This window comes from Strix uralensis, chromosome 8 (assembly GCF_047716275.1).
Source record: "Strix uralensis isolate ZFMK-TIS-50842 chromosome 8, bStrUra1, whole genome shotgun sequence".
Taxonomy (NCBI): Eukaryota; Metazoa; Chordata; class Aves; order Strigiformes; family Strigidae; genus Strix; species Strix uralensis.
Window position 1 is genome coordinate 5,283,200 of NC_133979.1, and position 21,484 is coordinate 5,304,683.

At 40.7% G+C, this 21,484-nt stretch overlaps 1 protein-coding gene across 11 annotated transcripts in view; it reads left to right on the top strand.

The window, feature by feature from the left end:
- DAB1 (DAB adaptor protein 1) overlaps positions 1-21,484 on the top strand; it is a 474,343-nt gene that overhangs the window by 299,009 nt on the left and 153,850 nt on the right. For 2 of the 11 annotated variants that reach the window (XM_074875939.1, XM_074875943.1), the window contains exon 1: positions 5,502-5,652. The exons of the other annotated variants lie outside the window; for them this stretch is intronic. The gene's annotated coding sequence lies outside the window, so the exon portion shown is untranslated. Of the gene's footprint in view, positions 1-5,501; positions 5,653-21,484 lie in introns of those variants that run through there. 11 annotated transcript variants of the gene reach the window in all.

A 21,484-nucleotide genomic window follows, 5' to 3' on the forward strand; every position in this document is an offset into this window, starting at 1 on the left:
AAGAGTTTAAAACATAATCTCCAAGCCCCCTTTTACTGTCTGATTCAGAACAAAGCCAAATTTCAAAATTCTCTATAAAGTAGATCTGTGTTTTCCATGGGTAGATAGATTTTTCTATAGTAAATATACATTTTCCATAGTAAATACCCTTTTCTGTCAGTTCATGTGTGTTTAAACTAGTGTGAGTACTTTCCAAAGTAATATGGAACATGTGGGCTTTCAGTATGTAAGGGATGCCGAAAATTTTCTTCATCCATGAACTTTTCCTAGAAGAGAGCTTATTAAATTCAGAGATTTCTCTATATGGATCGTCAGTGATGTCTGGGGGGGATGAGAGAACAATGGAACTCAGAATGTGTGCATATATCATGCTCTTAGCAACACATTCTCTGTTGGAACCTGACACTTATGTTTGCAAAACCAAACCCACTCTAAATTAGTTTGCAGTTAATTGGCTGTGAAGGGAAGTGCACTTTGCCAAAAAGGATTTGAAATATGAAGCTGTTTGGATTTGTGAAGAAGATGATCGCTGTACTTGAAGAATCACAGACTTTTTCGTGGGCATCTGGGAAATAACGTGGTTCATAATCTCCAGTGCTTTTACAAATTCCATTATTTGGCAAGATGGGCACCTACTTGCTGCCATCTACTTGATTGATTTTAGAGGGGCAGTCTTAGAATGTGTGTTGGAACTGTTCATTTGCAGTTGAGGAAAAAGATTTCATTAGGGTTAGTTCAATAATGGTTTGAATATGTGATGGAGAATAACGGGAGCTAGCAATAATATATAATATATATAATAATATATATATATAATAATAATATATATAATAATAAGATCTTCTTTCTGTTTTTCCTCCCGGGACTGAAAATGGAATGAATGGTCACATGTATCACAATGGGTAGTATCTATGTGATGTTATACATCCTTTGCATGTCTCCGTGGTCTTTCCAAATATTAGTGGAGAAAGTCTCATCGTAGGCCTGTGAGATAGGTGTGGTAGAGATGGACATAACAAAAGTATAGGTTGACTTATCCAAGGTCACACAGTGATGGAGCTGGGATTTGAACCAAGCTCCTGAATCCTTTTTTCATGTCTAACTTACAAGATCGTGACATCTTTGTTGACATGCATGAAAGGAAGAATTCCTTCTGTGACCAAGCCGTAATACAGTAGGAGCATACACAGGTACATCTTCAGAAACCAGTGATAAGTCTCTGGAACTTTCAAGACTTAATTTCATTTTCAGTATTTTCATGTGCTGGTTTTTAATAGATATCTGGGGACTTTTCAGGATAATACGTGCTTCATCAGATTGTACTGTGTGGTCAAGGATTATTGTAACTTCCTGATGTGCCACTACCAGAAGATAGAGGGGCTTCTCATTTTCCATGAAGGATCACCGCAATTTGTCTACATACATCTTTTTGACGGGCAAGAGTAGTGTTCAGCAACATACTCTGTTCAGTCACCTATCAGCTGAGTAGGTGTACGTAGGTAAGGAAATATCCATAATAGATCTTTAGTGAAATGAAAGCGCAGAGTTTCTTCCCATTTGAGAAAATAGAGGATGAATACCAAATCTTGATTAATTCTGCTGGATGGCTAAGGAGCTAACTGTGCAGTTACAATGGTAAGAGATGGGCTACCATAGCTACTGCTAATGCAGCAGGTATTATTTTCAGTCAGTGCCTAATTCCCTTAGAGGAACTTATTAAGCTGAAGCCACTATTGTGTGAGGAACTATCCAGGTCGAGTATCTGCAGTGATCAAGATGATCCTGCTGTGGGGTACAATATAGATCAGTCAATGGGAAGAGTGGTTTTGTGAGGGAGCTGATGTTTCGAGAGCTCAATTGGCAAGGGATGGTCTGCACATTGTTCTGTATTTTAGTAAGATGTTTATAGCAGAAATAATGGCTGATGCTCTTTTCAAATATTTGAATACCCACTCCAGAAATCACACTTGAGTCAAGTAAAGCGTAACAAGTATTTTTCACTTCTAGATTCTTTGAAAGCACCACCTAAAGCTCCTTCTCAAACATCTCTCAAAATTTCTCTATAAAATTGTTTGGTAGCCCTTTATAACCATCACAGCTTGAGATATATGAATTAGTTTAATGAAAATAAGACCTATATTCCATCTCAGAGAATGTCCAATTCTCATTAACACTAATGGATGTTACACATGTGCACTGACAATAACCTTACAGGGTTTATGGCCTAGTGATTTACCATTTATGCAAGATGATTCTGGTTTTACAGAGTGGATACTATCTTAGCATTTCACATGAGAAACTCATAAGCTTGCAGCTGGACACAACCCAGTGGATTAAATAAAATTTTCTTCTCCTTGACCAATAGAATGCTAAAAATTTGCATCACCAGAGGAGGTTTTAGGAAGGGAGGCTCTGGAGATCCATATTCCAGCAAGTGGTCTGCTCTGAAAGGAAACCAGCTCCATTCTTAGCATGTATGCCTAACCAGCTGATGCTGATTAACTTGCCTGTGAGGTGAAAGGGGGAAGTTTTTTGAGTACCCTTTTCTTAAGGAGTCAGAAAACTTGACTCCGAATTATCAGTGAATTCACTTTCAATAATTACCCTGCGAATTATCTCTTATTTCCAGGCAAACATTTTTGCTCTGTGGGGTACATCTTACAGCTGTTTACTAGTAACTGCAGTTCTTATTGTAAATTGGGTAGTATAACAAATTACTTAAAATCCAGGTGTGCAGGTATCAGCAGTGGATATTTTAATGTTATTTTGAGGCAATTCTTTAAACAATTTATGCAGTGTTCTTAGTTGAAACATTGAATTCATTCCTATCGCAACTAATGAGTACCAGAACACCTAAATAGCTTATGATCATTGTCCTGTTAGCTGAAATCTAATCAGAAACTAAGAAGATGATGCTACTTTCCTGTCAAGTATTTTAGTAAGTACTAAGGGATTGAGTGCTGCAGAGATAACTATTCAACATATTGAAAAATAGTTGAGAGAACTACTTTTGTAGGTTCCTATCTATGGAACCGAAATGTTCCGCAGTAGATTATTGGAATGTGGAAATGACATCTTTGGCCTACAGTTCTTAATATATAACTCTTATTGGTTTATGACTTAATCTGTGCTGGTATAGTAGATCATCAGAAAGGAGAATATAGGAATGTTGAGTTTAAATAAGCTTTACAGACGAAGACAAAAGAAGGCTATGCCAGTCATCACATCAAATTTGTTGCTCCTTTGCATCTTGGCCATGTTTTTCACTAGAGAGGAGGAACTCTGACCATATAAATGTTCTCATGTGAGAATCTGTGTTGCAAAAGATGGCCTAAAAAATATTTTACATTAAAATAGAGCAGATTGCTTATGGCAACTCCTGCATAATGAAGGAACACAATGAAGAACTGCAGTTCATATTGCTCTTCAGGTCTGTTCTATTTTCATAGTTTTTTTTAAAAGTAGAAAATTGCATAGTATAATTACAAGTTCATTTGCATTCATATTACAAGCTCTGAGCTAGTACAGTCTTTTATATTTAAAAAATATTGTTAGCAAGTGTGACTTGCATCCATAAATTTCAGAAATGGGAATGAAGTTTACATTTACTCGAAGTTCCTTCTCTTCTCAGTCAACAGCTAGCACCCTTCCTGTAGACTGCAGGACATCAGTGAGGCTGGCAACATGGTAGATGGAACTTCATTTTATACTATAATGGGCAAGGGTGTAGGGCAGTTTATCTACTGTTTCCCCAACAAAAAAATATGTGTTTTGGGAATTGAGGATCACCAACATTTTATTGGACTTAATACTTACGGACAAGCATAGCCACATGTCATCTTGAGGATGCTGTCTATCATTTCCTAATGGAAAGGTGACTTCTGTTACCTTTATTTTTTCTTAAATTCTTCGTCTTCTCAAGATGGCGAAATTCTCATCATTAAGAAACATTGCTGCAATTAATTTTTTAATCCACATTAGAATAAATGAGTTCAACTGATAATCCCGCCTTTCATTTCTGTAATAAATGGAATTAAAGAAAACAGGTCTATAGTAAAAGTCTCCATTCTACCAACTACTTCTATAAATGTAGTATGACTTTTGAAGTACATTTTTGTTACGTCGTAAAGGTTATTAGATGACTTTATCTTTTATGCTTAATACCTAATGTGCTATGGAAAGAATAATTGAGGAAGATGAAACTGAAATATTTGAGAATGTTATTGGATCTCTGCACGCACTTTCAATCAATCTGTTCGCGCCAGCCTTTCCCTCTGCTCTTGGCTGGGCGTTCTCTGCCCTGTTAAGCGTGTTGCCACGTTGGTTCAGATCTCCTGCCTGTCACTTGGAGGTAAAATAACCTGTAGATATCTTTCTACCGTGTGACCATCTTGGTGATCACTCCTTGACTGTCATCTCGAAGAGTGCACATCAGCAGTTAGATATCTGCGTGCCCGGCATAACATCTCGCTCGTAATTTCTGATCAGACCTGATACTCTGTAATGGTTTGAGCCCTCTTCTCCGTCAGCCAAAGGAGACGCTGCCACTCAGCCCGGGGAGGTGAATCAGATCTATCTGGAGGCTGCAAAAAGCTTTTCTTTTAGTCATTTACCTCAGTTAGCTAGAGCAGAGCTGCTTTTATGCCTTGATTGGAGATAATACTACTGAAACAGCAATAACCTCGTGAATGTACTTCTCTTCTGTATGTAAATCCTTTCAGGAAGTGCATGACAGCCTCTGTTTTCTATGGGTCTCCGTTTGTAAAGAAGCTGTTACCACAGAATAAGTTTAATGGGTCGTGAATTTTGTGTTGAAAGGAGAGTCTCTCCATGACTTCTGCTCTGCCTGCAATAGACCCATTGGCTCCGCGGCGAGTGCATTAGGCTAAATATGCTCCCTCCATTGACTCTGAAGGTAACGGCCCTAAATGCCTCATTAAATTTTCATGGGTGACTGAGAGAAGCCATGAGAAAAACACCACGCTCGTAGGGGGCTGACGGCGGGGCCCCCCCCGGGGCGCGCCACACGGGCCGTGGGCCACCAGCTCCCGAGGGGTCCCGGGGGGGACAGCCCGGTCCCGGCCGCTCCTCTGCGGGCACGGAGCCCCGCGGCTGTGAGGAAGGGCCGGGGCGGGGTGGGGGGGGAGACCGAGTCCGCGGCGCCCGTGGCCGGGTTTCACGCGTGGGCAGGGGCTGTCGGGCCGCCCTGACCTCCCTGCGCTCCCCCGGGAAGCCCCTTTCACCGACACCGCTGGGTTACCGCTCCCTCACACGAGGGCTGCCCCACAGGCGAGTGACAGCTTGGGGCCGCGCCATCCCCTCGCCCCACCCTGAGCTGGGGGAGCCCAGCCAGGCGCACCCCCCCTCCCTGCCCAGCTGCACCAGACCCCCAGCCCTAGGAGAGGAGGAGGAGGAGGAGGAGGAGACCGACCCCTCAGCAGCAGCAGCAGCAGCTTTCCTTCTCCACACACCTCCCCTTTTCCCCTCCCTCTGGCCTCAGCGCCGCACTGGCGGGGCCGGAGAGGGCAGGCAGCGCGGGAAGGCGGCTCTCCCAGCATGGACGAGCCATGTGTATCCTAAGGAATAACAGCAGCTGCTGCGCCCACGATGGGGAGCAGAGGAATGCGAGGAGGAGAGGGCTCGCTGGGGCAGGTGAGGGCGCCGGCTCCCTTCTTTCTCCCTTCGGCGGCCGGGGGGTGCCCGATCTCCGGGCAGGTGTGGCGGGATGGGGGGAGCGAGCGGCTGCGCCCCGGGGTGCCCCGGTGTTGGGGTGCGTTGCTCCCTCGTGTGAAGGGGAACCCCTCTCGCAGCAGGCACGGCAGGGCAGCTGCTCTCCGGAGGAAGTTTTTTTTAATTATATTTTTTGCCCGTCACCCGGAGGTGGGGAAAGGGCTGAAATCCTCTGCGAGTCGCGGGAACTTGCCGGTTGGGAGGGGAGCGGGGTGCGCGGCTTCCCCTCTCCCAGCCGAGTCGCGGAGCAGAGGCGGCTTCTCACCGTCCCCTGGAAAGGGGCAAGAAAACAAAACAAAAAAAAAAAAATCAAAGAGCGACCCACAGACCCGATGCAGTTACGGGATTTCCACCGCCGCGACCCCCCGGCTGTGAGAGCCGCGCCGTCCCCGGGGCTGTGCCGGGGGGAGGTGGGGTGGTGTCCCCGGGGCTTAGCCGGGGGGGGTCCGCGGGGGTCCCCGCGGCTGCTCCGCGCCGCTTTCAGTAGCTTCTCCGCTGCCCCCCGCCAGCTGGAAGCGCCGGTCGCACCTTCGGTGGCGGCCGTGCCCCGGTTCCCTCATCGCGGCCGGCGGGGAGGTGCCGCCGGGCAGCGGGCCCGGCCCCCCTCTCCCTCCCTCCCTCCCCGCGGGCAGGGAGCCCGGCGGCGGCTCGTCTGCGCCGTCGCTGCCTTCCCTGGGAAGGTGCAGCCGGGGCGGGGGACGCCGCGCTGAGGAGCGGCGGGGAAATGGCGCCCGGAGCTGAGGGGCCGCTGGCCGGGGTGGGGGGGGTGTGTGGGGTGTGTGTGGGACGAGCTCGCCCTCTCTCCTGATCCGGGAGCCCCTTGACGACGCGGTGCCCGGGTCAGGGACCCTCCTCAGGAGCCGTCGTCTGGTCCGCGGCGAGGAGCCCCCCAAGCCCCCGCCTTCCATGGGCGTGCGGCTGAGGAAGGGGGTGGGAAGCTTTATCGGGTTCACGTACCTCACCTTTACGGCCCTTTGGGAAAAAAAACAACAAACAGAAGAACCCCCAAAGCCCCCATCTGAATGTTTTGGGTGCTTTTTTTGTGTTTGTGCGCCGTCCCCGAGTCACCAGGAACGCCTTAACAGACACCCTGGAATTAGTTAAAGTTGGAAATGCGTTGCTCCCATGCGTTGCGCCCACGGGCTCGCTGCCAGCCTGGAGCAGGACGGTGGTGACAGATCCTACAGCGGCTGGCAGGACAAGCCTGGACTGTAAACTCTCCCGGAGCCAGAGCCACCTCTTTCTCTTGTGTTTTGCAGGGTGTTTCACGCCACGGGAGCTCCTATTCATGACCGGCACATTTGTAATGTCTCTCTGAGTGGTACAGTAGTGAGGTAGGGAACTGGGACCAGTGTTCATCCGAACAGTAAAGAACAAAGCTTGTTTCTGTTTGGGACAGTCGTGGAGCTTGCAGATGAATGGAAAGTTTTTAATTACTCCATGAACTTCTCTTTTATTGTACATTTCAAACCCTTTAAGCGAATCTTTAGGTCTTTCCCCAGAGCAGTTTTAAAAGCAAAGTCCTTGGAACTCGTTGCCATTTGTCTAAATTCTGAATGCATGTCTGAAGCATTTAATCATGTTTATTGTTTTCAACCACTCAAACGGAATAAAAATTACTTATCGTTGATGAAGCTTATCTTGCAAGCTGTTTCACAGTATGTTTCCGTTGCAAGACACAGCGCTGTGTTAAACTACCGATGATTGTATTGTTTATTGTTCTTTCATTCTCCATCCTCACCCTCCCATAACGCCACTATCAATCTGTTCCTTACTACTATACTCAAAAATAATAGAAAAGCAAGTTTTCACCAGTTAGTTTGATATTTCAACTTGTATCTGAGATTTATATCTTTTATATTTGCTCTTAAGCTATTTTTCATTGAGTGTGCTAAAGGCAGCTGTTACATTGAAAGAGGAATTAAGGCACAAAGCTAAAAGGCACTTTCAAACTCTTGAAATGAAACTGTAGGTAGAATTACTGCTGGATTCACAGTCATTGTTTATTTCTTTAGCCACATACCTAACACCTTCTTGAAACATAAGATTCCTTGCCCCTTTGTCATTACCACTTTGTTTCATTACACATTTAAAATGCACTATTCACATTGGTCTAGAAGTTCAGATTTATTGTTTGGAGTGTTTTGATACAGATGCTGGTCTTGGACTATACTTCATAGGTGATTTTGCTGCACTTTAACAGTATCTCGGCACGGTGATGGAGGACACCATCATGTTTTCTTGTAGGATTACCTTTGGGACTTTAGTGACTGCACACATCAGTGGTTTCATCTTAGGAGGATTGAAATTGATTTTCTTCTTTTTCTTTTTTTTAGCTCAGCTAGTGAAAGACCCTGTGTATGTCCTTTGACCCATGGCCTCACATGATGAAGTGACACCAATAGTGGAGGATGTAGACTTGAGGTAGCTGTTACTAGGGCTTCAAAAGTAGAGGAACCAGAATGAACACGCTGTCCTGGTGGTCAGCCTCCTTGGTTCTTTGGGCAAGGCACAGTTTTTTAAATATATGTTGGAAGACACCTGCATATATATGTATCAAAATAATTTTAAACCATGAACCTTGTGATTCTTTTTTTAATACTTTTGGGAGGTCCTTGCTCAAGCAAAACACAGGAAGATTGGCCTTTCCCTCTCATTCGTAATAGGCCTGTTTTCTTTTAAATATTTTAGATTTCAGATTTTGCAAGATAGTTGTGCTGAATTTAGCAACAGACAAGCTACCCAGTTAAATACTCGTTAGGTGGGAGAACCTCTGTTTTTACAATTGTGTTTACATTTTAAAGTGGTAGCAAATGCCAGTAAAGAGGAACAAGATTTTCTAGACTTTATAGTTCAAATTAACTTTCCCAGTCAATATTTAGTCAAGGTCTTGATGGTTAAAGTTAACTGTCCAAGTCAATGTTTAGTCAAGGTAATGACTTGATTTTTATAAACACTACCCAAGCATTCTTGCAAAATTAATCAGAGTTGCTGAATCACAATACGTTTGCTCAGCCAATTACTTAGGAATAAAAGTATGTTATTACTTGGTCTCTCATGTGTCCTATACTGTTTAGTATTATTTCAGCAGTGCTTGCCTTCAGCCCTTCTGTGGCTTCTTTCTTACAGTACTAGTTCTATTGTTAAAGCAGTTATTGGCATGGTGGATTTGTGAGATAAAATATGTCAAAAATTACACTTCCCAAAAGGAAGTGTGACATCTTGCAACATGTAGTGCAGCAGCAGCAACATTTACATATGTAGTTCCAAGAAAGTCTTTCAGGAGCCTGTGGTGGGCACCCAACTCCATGTACAGTGTGCAGGAAGAGGTGGGCACTTCTAATAAAACAGTCATTGGGTAAAGTATGAAAACAGGTCTGATGTCTGGGACAAAAATGATGAAACTGATAAGTTGACATTGGTACTTACAGTGCAAGATTGAACCATATTGTAATCTGGGAAAGAACTGGAAATTTTTACTGCAATTCTTTCTTTCTTGGGGTTGAACTGGGATCTTCATTCTTCCAGGTTGTCACTTAAGTCTCTTAAACTGACATAAAATCAAGTCTGGACTTCAATTGTGCCAGTGGTTTTTTTTCTTCCCTTTTTTTTTTTTTTTTTTAATTGTACCACTTGCAAATGCATTCTATGCAATTACATGGGTATTAGAGTAGATATTCATTAGGATTTTACTAATCTGAACTTCAAGTGCTGTTCTGCAAATTTGCCAGCCTTTGTAAGGGAGTGCTTGACTTCATCAGCTGCACTGTTTTATTATGAGTATTTTGATACAGTAGAATGAAAGCATATATTCTGAAACAAGTAATTAATCAGATTTAAATATTTTCATTTTCATACTTTGACTTGTCACATAGCAAACCTGCAACTCTGTATTTTGCCCTTAACACTAGTTTTTGCCCAGTCTAGCTACAGCAGAATTACATTTCATGGTGGTGATTTAAGAATTTCATCCATGAATCAATCTTCCATTTCTGTGTAAAGGCAGCAGAATTGTCACAACTTAGAGAAAGTGAGTAAACCCAATGTTGTGAGTTACAGGAAAGCTAACCATGTTACTGTGTGCAACCTCATCTTACACAGCCATCAAACACATTTTCAAGTGTTACAGGTATAAGTGTTCATTGGTTTTAACTGTGCAGTATGAAACGTCCCATTCTTCTTTTTACAAAGATCTTAAAATTGTTGGAGCAACAAATATTGTAAGAACTTGTGTAAAAACGGTTGTAGTGAAAAGTCCTTAACTGTCTTTATTTTCAGTGGTGTAGTCACACACACAGGGCTCTGCTAGCACGACCCTTGCCAGTTACGGTGGGGTCTGCGCAGCCGATGTTCAGTGGTGGGTCTGTTTCAAGATACGTGCCATTTTGAAGAACCAGATCAGAGGGAGACCTGTCAGCTTTGTCTCTTAATCAGTATATTGCTTTTTGAGGTGTTGGAGTGAAGCTCATAGCTGGGGGTGACCAGTTGTGCGTCTGTGCAGGTGTGGAGGCTGTAGGCTGTCATGTCCCCAGCTGGGGGGGAAGCAGCTACCCCGGACGTAGCTCTTCAGGCTCAGCTGTGTGTCCTAACCAGATCTATCCCCAGTGGAGCAACAGGACTGCTGAAGGGCTGCTTGTCACATCTTGCCCTGACTCAGTCCTCCTCTTAGATATGTGAAGTACTTGGCATGGTCTTATGGCCCTTGGAGGCGTGAAGATTTACTTTAGTTGCTTATAGAATCAGAAAGGATGATAACTGTGGGTAAGCTTTTAAAAATGCAGTGTCCGTGAGCAGAAGCCTGCCAGGGAGCAGGCTCAGGGCAGAGTTTCCAGCCCGTAATCCTTTGTGCTTTCTATGTATAGTGCTTCTCCTGTCATTCCATTACTGTTGGTTTAATGAGGATGCATAAATTGTTACTTTTCTTAAGGATATGTACAACATAAAAAAGTAAACGGGCAGTGCAATGCCCAAGTACACAAAAGGACTTGCTGGTTTTTTTTCTGTATTGAATTTTGTATATCTCCGTGTATGGATACATGTACATATGTGTTATATATATGCAAAGATTTATTAGCTGCTCTTTGTGTTATTAAAAGATTTCTCAGGTCTCCAGATATTGTCAAGTGGTTACACGGAGAGATTCCCCCTGCCCTGTCCCCCCCCCCCCCCCCCCCGCCCCCAATAGTGATTACTCTTGTGGGTAGAAGAATATCAGTTTCTTGAGAATCTTTGCAATTCCCTGAGCCTGAAGGCAAATGAATAGAAATTTAGTGGACCACCTAGTTCTCGACACAGAATCCTCCAAAGAGGACTCTGACCTAATTTATATTGTATTGAATCAAATAATCCTATCATGCACATGTGCTTGCCGTTTTGTTTTCTTTTAGCAGGCATATTGCTGTTTTGCAAAAACTTCAGATTTAGATGTTAGGCAACGTCCCTGTGGTTTTAGGAGGTGCTTTTCCTCAGTGAGTAGTTAGCAGAAAATTACATTTAGAGGACATTTGTGAAAAGGCAGACAATCAAGGATTATACTGAGGCTGCTAGAATTATTCATACCGAAATGTGAGTGTATCATTGTTTAGTAGTGAGGGTAATCAAGAGTCCTCTAATACAGAGTCCTCCCGTTATTATTAAAGATGGAGCTAGAATCTCCCCACAATGCTTTTTGTAGCAAAAAGCAGTATAAATATCTTTCTCATCAGTGTGCTAGGGATACTGGTAGGTGTGCTTTGCTGTGGGTGATTGCTGCATTTCATCTTTGCAGGGTTGCTGATGATAAGTGGTACTGAATGTATTTGTTGGGGCCAGCATGCTTTGAAGCTAATTGGGAGCTGATTAGCATCCAGGCACTGCAGTTGTGGCCTCTTAAAGCAATTCCTGGTGTGCAAATCCCTTTTCTGATGTTATTCCCTAGGTGGTAGGACCCATCAGTTTATCTGTGCTAGGTTCCAAGATACACTCTGAAGCTTATCAATCTGTCTATGTGTATGTTCATATTCTGGAAAAGAACTTTTTTAAACGTGCACCGTTTTATTCTTGGAAAGCTTAGAAAAGTTGTGTGTCTGCAGAAATTCAAAATCATAGCAACAGTTACCTGAAAACAGTTCTGTGCCTGTAGAGTGAGTAGGTATCCCAGAAGCAGGACTTTTACGCTTACTTAGTGTCGTTCAGGGAGGTTTTGCTTAAATCACTTTTCACAAGTTGCTTTTTTGCTTAAAAGTGTATCTCTTCTGTTTTAGAATGTAGTGTTTATAAACCTTTTGGCTTTACAGTTGGAGATTGTTTTCCCCTCCACTTTCATTTTAGGACACCTTTAGACCAGGTGAGTGATTTGCGAGTTCATAGGTGTGACAGTCACTGGGTGTCTCTTCTTGTTTTAGGTCTCTGCAAAATAAGAAAGGTCTTCTTTTCCAGCTGTGGAACAAATTGTATGAGGTTACACTTTTCTTGGACTGTGTGTGGTCAGCATGAGAGAGAGAACAGAATAATGCTCTGTGTAGTGTTCTTAGCCCATGTAAATGATATTCAGAACCAAAAGAGGTCCTTCAATGAATACTTTCCTAATTCCCACAGTGTTGCATTGCTACAGTTTTTCTCTTCTGGCTGTCTTTCAGATTCACAACATACTTAACTAGGTGGAAAATCCCAGGTCTGAAGACGATAGATTATAAAACTTGAAAATATTTTTTTTAAAAGTGGAAAAACTATGCATACTGAACAATAATATGTATTAAGAGTATGAGTTGATAAGAGTACTAAATGATTTGGAATGGATGCTTTCCAGTAAGTGAAATAAGTTTCAAAGTTGCAGTGGATTCTGAAGTGTTACTATATTCAAGTCATGGGAAAATTTCTTTTCCTGTTGTATCTGGTCAGCTGGTTTCATACCAATGCTGGCTGGTTAAAAGTAGTCTGACTAATGCACAGCATAAAGCAGCTTCTTAAACATATGGCTGTCTTAGTTCTACCTACCAAAACCAATTTTATCAATCAATTGATACATTTAAATGAGATTATTGACATTTGTAGCTTCACATTTAGAATTTGTAATTGCTAAGTCTTTAAATATACCCATTTGAAAATTAAGAACTTGAATTACTTGGAAATCCAATTGATGCAATACACATTTTTTATTTTTCTCTTACATAACTGTCTTCTAACCTATTGACAGATTGGTTACTTAAGGAATAGCAGGCATCATATTGGTCATTTCTCAACCTAAAGGATTATAGATTTTTTCCAGTACTTTAAGTAACTGAGGGAAAAAATGTGTGATCTTTGTACAGCAAAAAAAAAAAGTTTCATTTCTGCTCCTAGTTACTTGAAATGGAGCTCTTAATAAACTATGCTAAAATGGCAAAGAAAAAGAACACTTCAACTTGCTTAACCTTCATTGGTTTTATTCAGGTGCCTCAAGTAGTTCCTGAGATCAAGCCAGAATGAAGAGATCCAAGCCGGCAGGATTCAGTGCTCATTCAGAAGCAGACAGTGTGTTAGTAATTTGACAGCATTTCCAGGACCTGTCAGTCTCTGCCTGGAGAATGGCCATAACAGTTCAATTGGCATGTGCTTTTTGCCAGATTAACATGTAGTAGGTCACTTGAATTCTCCCTTTACTGACTTCATACCTTTCCTTTAATTCTCTCTCGCAGTAATCTGTCAGCATTGATGGGAAAAAAGAAAAACTTTCTCTGTCTTTAGGATGGTGGCTATTTCTTAACGGGTAGTTAGTGTGAAGATTTTCAGTTTTATCTTCTTTTTGATTTCCTTGTATATCCTTTACCAATCAAATAATTTTTAACATCTGTATATTGCTTGCAGCTATGGTGGTATAGGAGACTGCTTCCTTGAACTTTGCTAGCTCTTGAAGTTAATGGTGATGGGCTGCCAGCGCACTGATGGTCTGGACTTCAGTGCATTGCTGCAATAGAGGACTCAGGGCTGGAATTTCCAGCTAGCTAGATGATTAAGTCAAACATAAAGGTAATGAGGAAAAAAACCAAAATACTGTTAAACTTTAATGCAGTCCAGCTGATAGTCATGAAATTGTACTGCTGTTTAGTTCATCAACAGTCGACGCAGTGAATATTTTATTAATATTTTAATTTTCCTTTCCATTCCTTTATGTAACAAAATACACAGGTTTTTTTATTGCTACTGCCTTTTATGTCAGTTTTCTTCAAGCTCTGAGGCTTATTAGCAAATTCACACCTTTTAATGGCAAGATTAGATGACATGTTAGGTGGTCATGTCTTAACTGTAGCAGCTAGACCACTAATATCAGGGGTCTTCCCAGTAGGTGGGGTTTTTTCCCCCCTTTTTTAACATAATGAAGGTTTTCCCATTCTAGAATCTTCCTCCCTAAGTGTATACATTTTAAAGTTTGGTCAGTGTGCCACAGTAATGCTGGCGGTATCATTTAGAAATGTTAAGGCCTCTGTTTACTGTTTTAAAACACCTGGTAGTTGACTGCAATAAAGACTCCCCTTTTTAATTACACTATAATTAATACAAAACAAATCAACAGGAAGTGCTACTTCTCACAGCATGTTGGCAGTTTGCTCAAGTTTAAAAACAGCAAAAAAATGTCAGTGAGTTTAATAAAGATTATTTTATGAATAGTTTTTTTGTGCCTGCTCAAGTAATCAAATCTCAGATTATGGCTTCAGGACAGTTTTCTACCCACCATCCCTGTGTGACAGTTTTCGTATATTCAGACCCATTTTTCTTCCTTCTGAAAACAAGAGAAATAAGATGTTTGAGAAGTCCTAAAGAGGATAACAAATTGAATTGACCACTTACTGTTCCTGGCACTAAAATTTTATGATCCTTACCTCCTTAGTGATAGTGAGCTATTCAAAAGCACTGTGTGAGAGTTACAGCTGATGAAATTTGGTAAAGTTCTTTCGAATTAGAAGAACTACGCTGATTTACATCAAATGAGGGCTTGTCCGCTGTTGCTATGTTACATTTGTAGCAAATGCTAATTGATTTTGGTGTATACAGATCCTCAGAGAAAAGTGAGAATTGTTATTGAGTGAATCCCACTGTGCCAAGCTTCAGTTTCTGGGTTTCAGTGCAGGGTGATCCTGGGGAGGACATGAAATCCTCTTTATGCTGTGAAACAACACTAGAAAAATAACTCTGCCACAGCCGCAAAACAGGTCTGAGACTTCAGCACTCCCAATTTTGGGCTTAACAAAGAACAGCAAGTGATTTTCATAAAGGAGCTCTGTGCGGCTCTGTGTTTTGTGGCAGGACTGTTGCTCCAACAAGCTACTTACATGTGGTTGTCCCTTTTGAATGTAGCATTTCTCATGTTTCGTTCTTGCATAATTTGTTCTGTTGGGCTCTTGAATAAGGTGAAGAGATGGCAGAGAGAGGACTCTCCATGGGATGGTTCTGTCACTCACTGTAGAAGCCTAGTTCATTAGCTTGCACAAGATGCCCCGTCCTGACAGCTAAAATTTGGGTGAGAAGAATCCTATTCTCAGTCACTGAACTGTAGTTGCCTTGCTTTTTGATGACAGCAGAAATCCAGGAGAGCGGATCATGTGCATTAAACTTTGAAATATTGCTCAAGCCTGCGTAGACAACTAACTCTGTTCTTTATTGCAAAGATCATCTTTAGTTCAAAGAACAGATTGCAAATGACCCGTAAACATTGTGGGTGGCTGATTCTGCTAATCAGTATTTTTAGATGGAACTTTTTGGTGAAGATGGGAAGAAGTACAATACGGAGAAGGAAAATAATATAGATAGATGTAATTTGTTTTGTGAATCCATTTGTCTTGATGAATACAGTGTTGATTTTCTTTGTGGCTGGAAGTGTACATAACTTGCACGTAGACAATGTGTAAAGTACATTTAATGTCTGTAATGGACTACCTCTGAGATGGTTTTTTTTCTCATTTTGGTGGACCACGCTGGATCTTTGGCTGCTTCACAGTGATTATTTATTGAAGAGAAGTACTCTTATGTTGGATGGTAGTAAACGTATTTCATTTTCTTAACTGGACATATATTTTCATGAGAGAGACTAACACTGGAGTTTTCCAAGACTATCTAGGGTTTGATTTGTTCGGAGAAACAGAGATCAAGAAACCACCAGGAATTGTGCTGGTTTCTAAGAAATGAGATTACGTACAGTTTCTTCTCCAGAAAACATTCAGGACATCAGTGCAGGGTTACTGTTGTGTATTCAAACAATACTGGAAAAAGCAAACTGGAACCAGAATCTCTGAGGATTCCTTCCCGTTTCATACATGAATGTTGAGCTGTTAGGTAAAAAGAGCAAATTAATCTTAAGTTATAATCAACAAGAATAGAAGTAGTTTGTAATAGCTCTCTAGTTTTCACATTAATAAGTCAGTGCTCAAAAATTCAGCCGAGTTACAGAAGATTGTTATACAGGTTTTGGTCACTGCTGACATACTGCTGTTGGGCTGCATCCTTAACATTTTAGTCTCATTGCAAGAGATGAAATGCAGACGTGGCAACAGAGTGTATATTAATCTTGTTAAGCCTTATGAGAGTCCTGATTGTTCCAGCAATTACTTCCTGTAAGAAGTTGGCTACGCTGGCTGCATTAGGGAGAGCACAGTGCTCAATAGAATGAATCGTGTATTCAGATGTACTTTAGCTTGTGCTTTAGCTGCAAAAAGTGGAGAAAATCTTGTCCGCCTATCTTGAAAGTATGGGGGATGATGTGTGGAGGAACAGTTCCAATGCTTGGCAATTAATAATAGCACTTTCAAGAGAAGCTTTTAGCAGAAGACAAGAACATAGGTTACAGAGCAGTACAGAGAACAATGTACTTTTGTGCTGTTTCTAATATGTTGATTTCAAATAACTAATTAATAGAACAATTCATAAGGATGATGCAAGTCGGAGAGTAAGTTCTAAATATTAATCTATTGCATATATACTTTATTGTTGTAATAAAAACTTGGGAGGTTGACATGGGAGACTGAAATTCCTTGCAACTTGTAGTAGTGCTTTTTTAAAATAAATTTCCTTTACATGAAAAATGCCAGCATTTTGGTGAGATGCTGGTAATAACTTATAATGATTCTTAATGCATCTCTGTGCAGTGATGTGAGAGGGAGACTTCTTAATCATGATGTGGCAGCTCAGTATGTCTGCAGTGCTCTGAAAGGAGCTTGGAGCTAGAGGAGTTACGGTCACTCATTCTGAACAGCAAGCACTGTGTAAACGACTGCTACAGCAGGGAGGAAGCCTAACTTATCTGTGGATTACTGAACTAGGCACAGGACAACCGAACGCTTGTGAGTGTAGGAGTCTGGCTGTGGTATGCTGCTGTTGTGCGTGAGTGAATCAAGGACGTTTGTTCTCTCCGCTTCTTTAAAGGATTTTTAAAGCTTATGAAAAAGATCTTTTTATGTATTATGTATGTAATACATAAGATATATAAAAGCTTTTCTGTAAAAGTAGGAATCACTAATGGGGTCTGTCTTATGGTTTCATAACAATATACCATACTTAGGAAGATAAACTTGAGTTTTGGCACCCAGAAAACAGTCTTACTGACCCTCCCACCTCCAATCTTGCATCCCAAAAGTTACCTTTTTAAAGTTAAAGAAGCCTATTACGTTTGGTTGTTGCAGCCTTAGAAGCCATGCTACAGTTTACCCAATAATATTTCAAAATCACAAAGTGAAAAACAGCTTAGGAAAGAGTCACAGTACAGAAAAGAAACAGTTGCTATTATAGGTATAATGTATTATTTATTACCCAAGGCCTCCCTTTCTATTCACTGAATAATTGTATATTTAGCTAGTAACTTGTGAAACAGTGTTATGGTCTGTTAATAAACTGGAGTGGGATACCTTTTAATTGTTGGTGTTTTCAGAAGTGTTAATCTGCTGGCCTAATTCTTCAGGAGCGTATGTGTAGATATGTTATGCTTTTTTTTTTTTAACATCCCAGTCTTTTTGTAGTACAAAGGCTTACGTATTTCTAGCATTCAGAAACCTGACATAACTCTGAGTCCCCTCCTGTGATAATTCTGATTGATCACTGATGCTTTTAAGACACTAATATAACCTGTAGAAGCATTCTTAGCATGTGACAGAAATGTATCTTGCTTATTTTGAAGCGTAGTAATGTTCACAAAGATTTGTAAGACAGTTCCTTTTAAATCTTTGCAACGATTGTAAGTCAGACAATGCACTGTAATGGAGACTTCAGGCTTCTTTGTATTTTGTGAAAGCTTTTCCATGCATTTCTTCTTTTTGTTTTGTTCTTGCATGATTTTCTGTCACCTGTTGATGTTTGAAAGATTGTTGTCACATTTCAGTACAAAAGTTTGGGTAGAAAACAGCTTTTCTGATGTTAAGTAATGTTAGCAGTTAACTTTGCTGTTCAGAGATGCTCTTCCTGCCATTAGGTATTCTTCATATATTATTGTAGTTGATTCAGTTGTATGTGGGAATGTGTTATGTTTAACATTAAAAAAATGTATTAGCCCTTGGTTTTATGCTGTGGTAAAACAGACGTTCTCATGCTCTCATTTAATGCTTTATGCTGTTGTTGTGTAGCTGTAAATCTTACAGACAGGGATTCTGTACCCTGGGGATTCAGTTTTTCCTTGTACCCAAGTAGGCAGTAAAAAAAGCTCTTGCTCTGCACAGAAACCTGTAGGCCTGTAAGCTCCACATTTGCTTCTGTCTTCAGTGCTTTCATATGTATTGGATGTACTTAGAAAATGTCACACTACTTTTTGAAATGGCCATCATAGCTTTCTAATTAGACATTTGGATTTTTTTTCTCTCGTGACAGAGTTTAAATGTTAGGTATTAGCAATAATACTTAAATTGATGAAGTGTAAAACTAGTGAAATGGGTTACAGGGAAAGGAAGTGAAAATATTATGAACGATATGCCCTAACTTATGTCATCTTAGAAAATTTGTCTAATGCAATTAAGTATTTGAAATAATTCAGCTTCCAGTATTCAACAAGAGGTACAGCAGTAATGGTTGGATGATCTTTTAACATTGTAAGTAAAATACAACTCCTATTTTGTTCTGGGGAGGAACATCAAATCACATTGTGTTGAGATTCATGTGCATTGTCAAGACCAGATTTTTTTGTCCTTCCTATGGACAGGCTTACACCATTGGGTTTAATTGAGTAGCTGTGGCAGCAGCTTCTGCTGTGTTCTTTGTGACCCTAAGTGGAGGCAAATGAGATGCATGTTCTTCACGTTTTTTAGGATTAGCATCAAAACCAGATCCATGATATGAAGACCAAATCTGACTCCCAGTTTCAAAATCCAGAAATCTTTTCAAATGTAGGTTCATAATGATTATTTAACATGGTCAAAACACGATGTTTTTCTACAGTCTAAATCTTGGAAGTGATTCAACTCATTCTTCTTCCCTCATGTCCTGAAAATCACCCCGAAGCAGACACACTTGACATGTAAAATTGTAGCCTGAACAGTTAAAAATCTGGCAAAGTTGCAAGCAATTGAAAGGAGACTCTTACAGTGGGAAGTACCAGGCAACCTTAATCGTAGGTGGGTGTTTCCTGCCCTAGCTTTGAGTAGAGAAAATTTAAATAGGTTAACTTATTTAAAGGGAATTATTTAGCAATATTATTGTTCATAGCAACATCATAAATAAATTGCTCAAAATTTTCAGTGAAATCTTTGATCTCAAGGTCAGATATTTAAGAGGTAATTGGAAGAGCATATTGCATACAGATTGTGTACTCATTAAGGTACTCTGCATCTGGTTGTTACAGTCAGACAGTCATAGGAAAACCTGCCACCTTCTACCAGCACATGCAACAGTGAATATTTTGAGAGCATGTGTTACAGCTGATGACTCTTGTGAGGTAGAGTGCAAAGGGCATTGATACCAAAAGTGCTGTTGACTTCTGTTGACAGCGGAGAGCAGAATTTAAACAGCACTGGTGCTTGGGCCTTGGTGAGAAGAGAATTTGAAATGTGAGGAGCTTGGAAAGTGAATCCAGCTCAATGAACTCTTACACTTGGGAAATGATTGAGAGCTTCTGAAGAGGAAGGAATGCAGTACGTGTAGTCGCAGCACTTGGGCAGATTCAGATGCCTTGCCTTTTGTTGTTGTTTCACAGTTCTAATGTTACCAAACTACCCTGTGGTGATTAAAATGTGACTCATTAGAGTTTTCATAGCAACTGGTATGTCATCAGCAAGAATATAGTAAATGTATCTTCTGCCACGTAATACCGGTATTGACTGTTGACTTCAGTTTTCAGGAGCATATAAAAGTACCTCCACCTCTATCTTTTGTATTCAGGAAAATCATGGTGTTTTTAATGGCTATACATATCTAAAGCATTTTGGTTAGGTAAATGAGTTTGGAATGTGGTGTTGGAATTTAGGGGGAGAAAGATATATGAAGAAAAATAATACTACCCTTCTTGGGCCCTCACTAGAGAATTCAAGACGTGCAGATCCTAAGTCAGCAAGTGGAAATATCCTTCAAAAACATGAAATGCAAGGACTATGATAGAAGTGTTGTGCACTTTAAGGTATCTGAATTACAAAGAAAGCTTGTAGTTCATAGAATTATATCTATGAGCCTTTTAATATACGCAAGTTGTTCTTTATCTCCTACAGAGCATTGCAGAATTTGTTTCCCTGGAGGTGTCTGAAGTAAGGCTAGAAAAATCCTACCTGATCTTTAATAATCCCTCACACGCATGGTAATACTCCAGAATTGTACTATCATTGTATAATTTACACTTAAATCCTTTCATGTCTGTGCTCCCACCCTCAAAAAAATCCTTTAGTGTTATAGGGAGCCAGTGATTGCATACTTGAAATACCTTGGCCTTGTTGCCAGTTTAGACTTACCTGCTTAGACTGATTTATTGTGTGGGTTGGTTTTTTTTTTTCAGAGAGTAAGACTTGAAAAATACATTTCTCCCATTATAGTTAATAGATTCAGGAAGTAATTTGCAGATCGGAAAACAATGGATCTCATATAATAAAAGCACTGCCTAGGTAATTCATAAGGAAGATAAACTTGTATTGTTAAGCTTGCACATTTTACTCTTATTTGTAGGCCATATATTGTTCTCCTGTGCTTTCCACCATTAAGCAGTAATGTTATTGCATTAGTAAAAATGCACTGCTACTTTGACTGGCTTTCAAAAACATGCACAAAATCAAATAATGTATTTTACTGAATTATGAAGAACTGTGTTATTTGTTTATAACCACTCAGTTATTGCTCTCAGTGCTCCATGTTACAATTTAATCACTGCTCTGCATCTCTTGAGTTCGTGCAGGCTGTGTGAGGCAGCGAAGGGACAAAGCAAAATGACTGGCAGTTAAGTGTTTCAATCAGTCAAGATACTGATTTATTTCTTTGAGGAGGAGTGTAAAGGAAATGAGAATGGCTGTTTTTTGTAACTGATGCACTGAATAGTCATCAGTTAAACTGTGGAGGTCATACATACAAGTTGAAATAGTTGTTGAGAAAGGAGAAAAAAAAAAAAACAAACACCATTGGAGTGTGTCTTGTCATCCACGCTGCACGCAGTCTTTGTGAAGCTTGTGATGTTCAGCATGTCCTGAAAAGGCGGCACAAAGGATGAGCCTGGAATCCTTTCGCTTGCAGGGTTTTCATTGCAAAAGAAGATACATGAAGAATTAAAACACAGAGTGTTAGAAATTCTTTTTTGTCTGTCTAACAGTTAGTATATACAGCAACGAAGTTTTTAACTGTATTCAGGATG